At 24.5% G+C, this 9,848-nt stretch overlaps 1 non-coding gene across 1 annotated transcript; it reads right to left on the bottom strand.

Moving 5' to 3' along the window:
• Positions 1–1,171: 1,171 nt before the first annotated feature.
• On the bottom strand, positions 1,172–1,244 carry Trnar-ucu (transfer RNA arginine (anticodon UCU)). Its single transcript has one exon. It is a non-coding gene; the product is annotated as a tRNA-Arg (tRNA).
• Between the last annotated feature and the right edge of the window lie 8,604 nt (positions 1,245–9,848).

Raw genomic sequence — 9,848 nt, 5'->3', positions numbered from 1 at the left:
GTAAAAATTTTCAGTAATTAGGTTTTATTTTAATTTAATTCTTGAAATGCTATTTTCCATGACTGTCACACATCTTTTTTAGATTTATTTAAGCGCTGACGAGGTCTTTGACCGAAACTTAGTTTGTAAAATAGATTTTTGAAAGAATAAATATATTACTTCTCCTCCAGCAGTTGAGATCTCTCTATTAGTTATCTTAAACCAAAATATATAATATTCATAGTCTAGTAAAAGTAACTTAAGTTATACTAAATTATAAACAAATTATATAAAAGTATCATTTTCGTTGTTAGTATTTAAAAAAAATAATTACCGTTAAAAATAATATAAATTTATTAACTGCTTAAACATAACTTTTTGTAAATTATAAAAAAAATAATCCATAAATTTACATTTACTAACATATAATATCTAGTAATATCTAATTTATGTAATTACTTACATACGAAATACGCTACCTTACATCCTTTATAATATTTCTTTCTTTACACCGAAATTTAATGTCTACTTTCTCTTCGTTCAACTTGTACGTCTAAAAATGCAAGTTCATCATTGTTTTCACTTTCTATTGTGAAATTTTTAGAATCATGAGCATTATTCAAAATATTAAAGAATTCATCCATTACTTTCTCAAAAAGTTAAAAAACATTTTTCAGTTTCGTGCTACCAAAAATATAAAAGTTAGCGCTTTTAGAAGTTTTAAACTGCCTGAAACTATTATGATCAAACCTAAAGACAAGCTCTACTAATAAACATAACAAAAAGCTTCTTGGTTACACACAAAAGACGAACAAACAATATAAATAAAATTTGATATTACTTATTAACCTGAATACAATAAACTTTATATTCAATTAACTTTAATTAGGAGTAAAAAAATGTTTTTGTAGCATACTTTAAAAATTCTGAAGTATATTTACGATCATAAAAGTTATGAGTTGTTTTTAGTCTCTTATATGCATAGCGTCCAATAGTGAGCTCTTTAATTTTGATTTTACAGGTCAAACTAAACAAAAAAATCAAATTAGAATCATTTTTAAAGCAATAAATTTTCATTTCAGGGGTTCTCAGATTTCGATTAGATAGAATACCACTGCCTTAAAGTAGGTTTACGCAACAGTATACAAATAGTTTAATTAAAGTTTATTAACAACCTATCACATCAAAAAGGTATCTCCACCGGGACTCGAACCCGGAACCTCTGGATTAGAAGTCCAGCGCGCTATCCATTGCGCCACGGAGACGACTAATAGAAAGCAAAATTTGCAAATTATAAACAGAACATTAAATAATGTCTTAGTGGATGATAGAAGTTTATAATTTTTAAACTTTCAATCTGTAAATAATAGCCATTCAGGTTGTCATTAAATCTATAATGGTTTTCAATCAGTGTCATTTGTTAAAATAAAATTTTAGGATTATTTTTATGTTTTACTGTTTTTAATCAAACCATAGTTATTTTTTTGTTTTCTCTGACATATTTTTATAATTATGATTTAGTAAAGTTTATTACCTTTTAGTTTTTAGTTTCGACAATTAGTTGTTTTCTAACTTTTTATAAACTTAAAATGTCAAGCTAGTTTTATCTAGCTTCTATTATTCTGCGTCAGTTAGAGTTGCATATTTAATAAGTCAGCAACAAAAGAAAATATTTGGGGCATGAGCAGTAAAGGAGCCAGAGGGGAGAGGGTGCATAAATTCATAGCTCAAAACTTACTCTAGACATTCTGGTGTTGCAAATGAAAAGCATAAAAGGTCTTTAGTGTTTTTAATGGTTGGTTTATGATTAATCTAATGAAAGAGGATTTATTTAATTCTATAAAGGGGTTCATCTGTAAAAAAGGTTCCCTGTTGTAAACAAACTATAAATAAAATAAGTTTTTTTTTTAATGCTAAATCAGCAAATATGTGCAAGTCAGACTGACTTTTGAGTCTTATTCTTATTTTACTGACTTAGATAGCACTACAATTTAAAAATTTAAAATATAAGGTTGAATGTCGAATGTTACAAATTAACAAATTGAAATTTGACGTGTAAACAGTTAGTTCAAGAATGCTATTTAACTGTAATATAGAGAAAAATTGGTAATTAGCATTGTGTTTAATGTTTAAAAATAATCTGTAAGTACTATTTTAAGTTATTTATTTGGGAATTTAAATTCTAGCTACTGCCGGGTGGCTTTTAACTTTCACACAGTGCTTTTTACCATTACAAATTATATATTCACATTTTGTAGTTATTCAGCCCGAGAGCATTATATTATTTTTGACAAAACTACGTCAAAAATAAATCTGTATTATAGAAAATGTATTTTGTTTAATAAAACTATATAAACTGTAAAAACGTTATAATCACTAAAGTTGAACAACTTAAAATATAAAACTTTTCAATTCTTATAAAAGAACCAAAACTGTTCGTTATTGAATAATTTTTCAATTCTAACTTCGAAGATTTTAATATTTTATTATAACTTCTAATTGAATACATACACATTGTTTTTATTTTTAACTGCGAAAACCGTATAAGTTTTTGTCAAGTTGTAAATGAATTGTGCACGTCTGATTTCTTTTGTCAAAAGATTTATTTTAAATATCACATAATCTTATCTAACTAGATCTATTTTAGAAAGTACTTTAATTTTTTTATCATTAAATTGCTTTTCTTTGATCAGATTAAATTTGTTACTAACTTTGTTTAGCAGTTTATTTTTAGTTTCTTATGCGAAAAATATCTTACTGTTCATGTTTGCTTCACAAAATTGAGCAGTTTTCACATTTTCAAAAAAAAATCGGGACTTATAAATACATAAATGTCGAAACAATAAAAATAGGACTTAGATAAAAATAATCAAATAAACAGAAATTTTCTTAAATAGCTTAATGACTATTTTTGTTTTTATGTAAGTCTGTTACAAAAGAATACGGTTGCCAAACTACCCCTGAGCAAATAGCTGAAAACTACTCAAGATAATTTTTTAATAAAACGAAACAAGTGTTTGTTTATTATCTAGTTTTTTTTGTTATTTGCAATTTAGAAGGCATATATAAGTGTAAAATACAATATTATAAAATATTGTTGAAAGTTTTGTACGCTTAATATATAAAAACACTTTTACTGTTTTAAAATTTTGAAAAAAATTGAAATTTGTTTAAGTAAATTTTGTTAAATATTTTTTTATAAAAGTTTACTTATGTGAAAGCTTAAAAATATTACAATGAACAGGTAAAAACAAACATAGTTTTGTTTGTTATTTAAGGTTCTTTTTTTCTGGTACTTTAGAAGTCATACAAAAGTGTAAAACAGATTTTTTTTTCAACTTAATATAAATGATAGAACTTTTATACAGTTTAAAAAACAAACCTTTGTACAAAAATATTGCTCAAAGTTTTACTTACTTAGTATTTAGAAAAAGATTTACTAGTAAACTCTATTGAAAAACTTTAGAGTCTGTTTTAGTCCATTTTGTCAAATTCTATATTAGCAATATTTACATACATTGAGGCATAAAAAAATATAAATAATGGTTTGAAGGTAGTCTGTCTTTTTTATATTAATAGTTAGACAGCCATGAAAATAAAATAGTCATTGTCAATAATTAGTTCACTATAATAGTTAGCTAACCTTTAGTTTTTGGATGTGTTTAAATTGTGCTTGAAAGTTGATATATTTAAGTGTTTAGTCACACAATATTCATTGTGCTTAAGTGTTAGAACTAACAACTGCAGTTGCAAGTGTTTAAGGCAGGGGTCGGCAGGCAGTTGGTGGTCGCGGGCCAAATTTTAAGTTTACAAAGTCTTCGCGGGCCGCAGTTTTAGTTTTAGTGACATTTTAATAATCTTTTGGTTTTAGTTTTAGTCACACTAGAGAAAAGTTTTACTTTTATTCACCTTATCGTTTTAAATCACTTTTAGCTATACATAGAATGACTATTTAAATTAAATTAAATAAAATTAGAATAAAATTTACATTGACTAATATACTTAAGTGTTAATAAACTATGTACTTTCATAAGCACTTAATAAGTTAAATTTAATACTTTTGTAATTTTACATACATTTTAACTCTCTATATAAACCAAACTTAAAAGACAATTTATTAGTTACTTTTGTATATTTGTTATATTATCAACCCCTTTTTTCATATTTCTAAGAATATTAACTTAAAAAAAATGTTTTTGCGTGTTAAAAAGTTTACATTCATTAAAAAATTTAGTTATTACTTAATTTAATAAAACTAATACCTGTTTGTGTTAAAGAAAGCTAGAACAAATTCTTTAACATAATTAATTCTCAAATACTTTGATAAAATCATTTATTAGTAACTAGTCTTTTACTAGTTGTCACTTAAAAAGCAAAAATGTCTGAGTTGTATCAAACCAACCTAAGTTCGTTTAAAGTTTAAAAAGCTAGTAAATCGTTGTAAACCAAGCTTAAGTACCTAGTAAAAATATCCTCATCATTAATAGTACACAAAGTGTAAAAAAACAAGAAAAACTACAATTAGTAAACTACACTACAGTCACAAAAACTATTCTGGGAATTCTAAGATTTCTTTTAAGTGTTTGAATTAAAAGTTTCACACACATCTGAGTTTTCAAGCTTTTAAAATAGCCTGGTTGTGTAGCAACCCAGTTTAAACAAAGTTCACAACATAAAGAAATAACGAAACTTATTAACAGTAAACAAATTACATGCCAAAAAAATATAAGTCAGCTGGAAAGGACAATTAACTTTCTTAAACACTTTTAAGAAAAGTATAAAACTTTATTGAGTCATTAGCGAAGGGAAAAGTAAGAATATTGCACTAAAAAATATTAGTTGTAAAATAAAAGACGAGCAACAAACATAAAAAAAACGTTGGTTAGGAGTTATTGCGAGAAACGATAAAAAACAAATCACCAAAGTCAGTTCCAACAAGGCACATGATTATCTTCAGTAACTACAGAATTATCAGAAAAAAGTTATTAAGGCAAGTTATAAAGTAGCAAAATTTATTATTAAAAATGAGATACTGTTTATAACTGAAAACTTTTTTAAGAATTTTGTTGGCAGTAATGAAAAATTTTTGTTTATTTCTTCAATTACAACAAAAAGTCCTATTTAGGAAATGCATTAAGGTTATAAAGTCGCATAAATCAAATTATGACTTTAATCAATATGTTAACATAACAGCACTGATAGAAAAACTATTGCTCATTTGAGAATTTTTATTAGAGATGTTTTTTTAACTTTGACATTTTAGTATAATTTCTTGGTTTAGTTCAAACACGAAGCACAACAATCGGTGAAATTTTACAAGTAAAGGTGCAATGCACCAAAAGTTTTTAGAAGTACAATTCCTTCTTTTATTTTTAGTATAAAGTTTAATTAAAATTTAAAAAGTGTCTTATAAAGTATATCAATATTAAAAAACACTGTTAAGCTACTTCAATATATTTTTTAATAAAGAAATGTTTATTTGCTAAATTTTTTGTGTCTAATCGAAATTTCACTACTTTACATGTAAAAATTGTTTCAAACTCCAGGCTCTCACATTTAAGTATTTTTCCAAAATTTTTAATCATAAATTTTCAAGTTCAAAGCTTTTCCGAGATTCATGTTTTTTGGTAACACTGATTGTTCACAGTTAAATGTACACAATAATATGAATAATATTCTGAATTATGTCAGCTGCAAGTCTTTAAATTTTACATATATTATAACTGAAACTAACGGTTTGGGTTAAGCAAAACTTACGTCATAAGTTTAATTTGCCACTCTTTGAAGTAAAAAAGCCAGCCTGAATTAAAAAAAACATTCCTGATATTTTTGTAAACAAAAAACATTTCTAGCCAAAAACTTATAAAATGACTTAGTTGGCCTGAGATTTGAAGTCTTCAAATAGTGATAGTCTGAGTGTGTGTCAATGTATATAAACCATCCCTAAGTCTAGTTTATATTAAATAGGTAGCTCCAAAAACCAGCAAATGTGTGTATTGATATGCAAAGCATAAAAGTTGACTTAGTTTGACAAGATAAATGTTTGAAAAATGAAAATGTATACCTAACAAAAACAAAATATTATATATATTAGTTTATGTCATATATATTGTTTTAAATGTGTCTGTACAAATTTAGATATTACATATAGAAAAAATAAACTTAGAAAATTATGCACAAACTAAACTTAAACTAACTACAGTATTTTATAAAAAGTGGTTTAAAATATAACCATCTTTTTTAAGTTGGTGTGCATATAAGTGCAAAGAAAACTTCTAAAAATTTAAAATGTGTTAAAACAAAACTTAAATTAACCTTTTTTTCTTATTACTATGTTGTTTTAAATGTGTTTACACTAAAACATAACATTTACAAATAAAAAATATATAAAAGAAACATAGGTATAAAAATATTGAAAAGAATATCTAAGCTATAAAGAAATGACACTTTAGTTAATTAATGTGCATTGCTTTTGTACAAAATAAAAAACATTTGCATTTAGTTTATTTAACAAATAGGTATAATATAACTAACTTATTAAATTCAAGCAATCTTTACACTCTTTTTTCAGATAACTACTTGCTGTTGTAAAATAGAAATTATTATGAAACTCAGAAAAATATCCTGTTAGAATGCTAATCTGTCTTTTTCACGTTTTTAAACTAAAGCAGTAACTTCTTCTAGTTATTTTTAAATGTTATACAGAGACTTAAAACCAAACTAATCAAATTAAATCGAATTACCGAAAAAAATTTTACTTGAAAAATGTTTTTGCTCAGCGGGCCACTTTTACATGTTCGCGGGCCACAAAATTTTCTTTCGCGGGCCGCATTCCATTCAAAAAAATAACGTGCTCGCGGGCCGCAATTGGCCCGCGGGCCGCAGTTTGCCGACCCCTGGTTTAAGGTAAATAAAAAACTATTGAGTATTTTAAAAATTAAATACATCATGCCATTTTAGAAAAAAGGTCTATTTTTTAAAACAATTTTATTCATTTTAATGACCACTAGTTTTTAAGGATTTTTTTATATGAATAAAGTATCATAGTATATTGTGCATATTTTTATAATTATTCTCAATTATAAATGAGTGTGTTTAATCTAAAAGAGTGCTTAAAATAATAGTATTTATGTAAACAAAGCCTAACAAAATATGGTCTTTTTTATATTTTTGTATATAAACACTAATTATTACATCTACTAATTTTATTTATTCTTCATTTAACCAATTTTGTTTAAATATAGTCAATATCATTTCAAAGATCCCTTTTTTGTCATGTCTTGCTTTGTTCCTTTAAGTTTTGTTTTTTGTAGTAAATTTACTTATATATTATCTATATAACTTCTTATATCTATACAGGGTTGCCAAAAAACCTGGAACCCAGGAAAATCTGGAATATGTCACTTTAAGCAAATAAAACTGGAAAAACTTTTAATTAAAGTTTTTTTTTTTTGAACATGAAATCTCTAAAAAAATTTATAAAACTTTAAAAACACCTTTAATTTTTAACTATTTCTGCATGTGAAGTAACAAAGTTTCATCTAATTGGAATAATGTCTCTGAAGGATAATTTTTTTTATTGTATTATTAGTAATTTATTTTTCATATGAAAACATAATTTAGGTAGCTCTATAAATTTTTTTAATTGTTTTTTAGTTCTACCATACCTGAAGTTCTTAAAAACCATGAATTTGAGAATCATTAAAAAGAAAAGCTGGAATTTTTTACTTAAGTTACTAATAAACCTTGAAAGACCTTGAATTTTAAACTATTTTTACATCTTAAATTAACAAAAAATAATAATAAAAAAATTATTAACTTTATCAATTTTTTTCTTGTTATAAAACACATTTAAACTAGCTTTAGATTGTCTTTGCAATGTTTTATGTAGCTTAACACAGTTTTAAATGTAAATTTATTTTTCACTAAAAGTAGACAAAAAACCCTGTACTTTTAAAAATCTAAAATATATTTCTTAATTTTATTTTATCAAAAGTTAGATTTTATACTTTAAATGGACTAAAAAAAACATATTTTTAAAAAGCCTGGAAAAATCTTATATGGATCATTTGACAACCCTGAACTTCACAAAGCATTTCTATTGTTCTGGGTTGCCACCAGACCTGAAATCCTGGAAAAATTAAATTTGATAATTTTGAATAGGCACATAGAATTTAAAAAAATACTGAAGAAGAACTGAAATTTGCTACTAAAGTTATTTATAAACATTAAATAAGCTTGAATTTTAAACTATTTTTACATCTTGATTTGAAAAAAAAAGTCATCCATACCAAAAATATTTTATATCATCACCAAAAGTTTTTATTAAAAAACACATTAAACTAGTAATACAGTGTCTTTGCTATGTTGTTATACTACTTTTAAAATTTTTAAACTTTATTCTAAACTAATAAGTAGACCCAAAAACCTTTAATTTTAAAAACCTTTGAGAAATTTTTATCTTAAGTGTGATTTTATACTATTAATGGATCAAAAAATTTGTTTTTTTTAACTTCCAATTTAATTTTACATTACAATAAAAAAGACCACAAGTTTTATAGAGTTAATTTTCTTGTCAAATTAAAAATTCACCAAAAATCTATCTTTTCTTCATTTTTTTTTATTCAAACATTTTGAATAAATGGATTTGAAACGGTTTGAAATAAAATTTTTAGATGAAAAGATAAAAATTAAATGATGTTTTTGTTATAGAAAACGAACTCTACACTGAAAAATAAATAATTATATTTTTAGTAGAAGTTTGGAGAAGATGGGTTTAAAAATTACGAAGAGATATACTTTCAGTTAATTATTCTTTTTTAAACTGATACTCTGCTCTTGTAAAAGAACCTGTTGAGTCCACCATCTTTGATCACTCATATCTAAAAATGTACTTTTTGTACAAGTACAATGTCTGTATATGTAATATAAAAAAATCCTTATTTACAACACAAACGAAAGTTTATTTAATCTCATTTAACTTGGTTTTTTTTTTATTTACAGCTTAGTCAGTTTTTTAACATAGTAGCAGTTCAAATCACTTGTTTGCTTAAAACAAGCTTAAAAAACTGCTTAAAAGTTGGTGAATTAATTAGAGATTTTTTTATTGTAGATTACCAAATATGATTTGTTTTTATCAATAAACATTAGTAGCTATATTTTTAATAAAATTTAGGAAATATTCAGGGTTGTCTTACACTTAAAATAAGTCAAGATATTTTATAATCTCAGGACAGCTCAGGACATTTAAATTTTTGTTAGTACAGGCTGACTTAGGATAAGTTTAATTTTTTTAAGATAAAATCAGTATAGTTTTAGGTATTTTTGATAACCTCAAAAGAACTTATTCAAAATTTTCAGTAAATTATAGTTCATTATTTTGTTGTTAAACTATTTTTATTGAAGAACTATTTTTTTATTAATTTTAAAGAATTTTGAAACTTTTTCAAGATTTTAAAAGCCTCAGTATGTTTACACTCATAACTTTTGTTTGACACTTAAGACAGTTTTTTTGACTTAAAGAGTGGAAACACTGAATATTAGTTAAATTTCAGGATAAGCCAGTTAACATGATGAAGGTTTAAAAAAGAAGAATTAGTTTAAGCTTTTGTATTTGAACTAATAACAATCTTTATTAAATACTTAGCATTAGATACTTAGCTAAATTATTTATTAAAACTTTAAAAGAACTTAAATTTTATTTAATTTCTCATGCAATTACTTAAACACAAGATACAGGGTTATTTAATCTTTGATAAACAGAATACCTTTAACTTTAATGAATATTTACTAATAATTTATATAAGTCAAAGATAAAACTAATACCAATTGACAATAAATACCATATAACACCAAATTTTTAAAATTAT

The sequence above is a fragment of the Thalia democratica genome, chromosome 6 (assembly GCF_965202585.1).
Source record: "Thalia democratica chromosome 6, ktThaDemo2.hap1.1, whole genome shotgun sequence".
Taxonomy (NCBI): domain Eukaryota; kingdom Metazoa; phylum Chordata; class Thaliacea; order Salpida; family Salpidae; genus Thalia; species Thalia democratica.
Note: the sequence above shows the minus strand (reverse complement) of the source record. Positions and strands in the feature narration are given on the sequence as shown.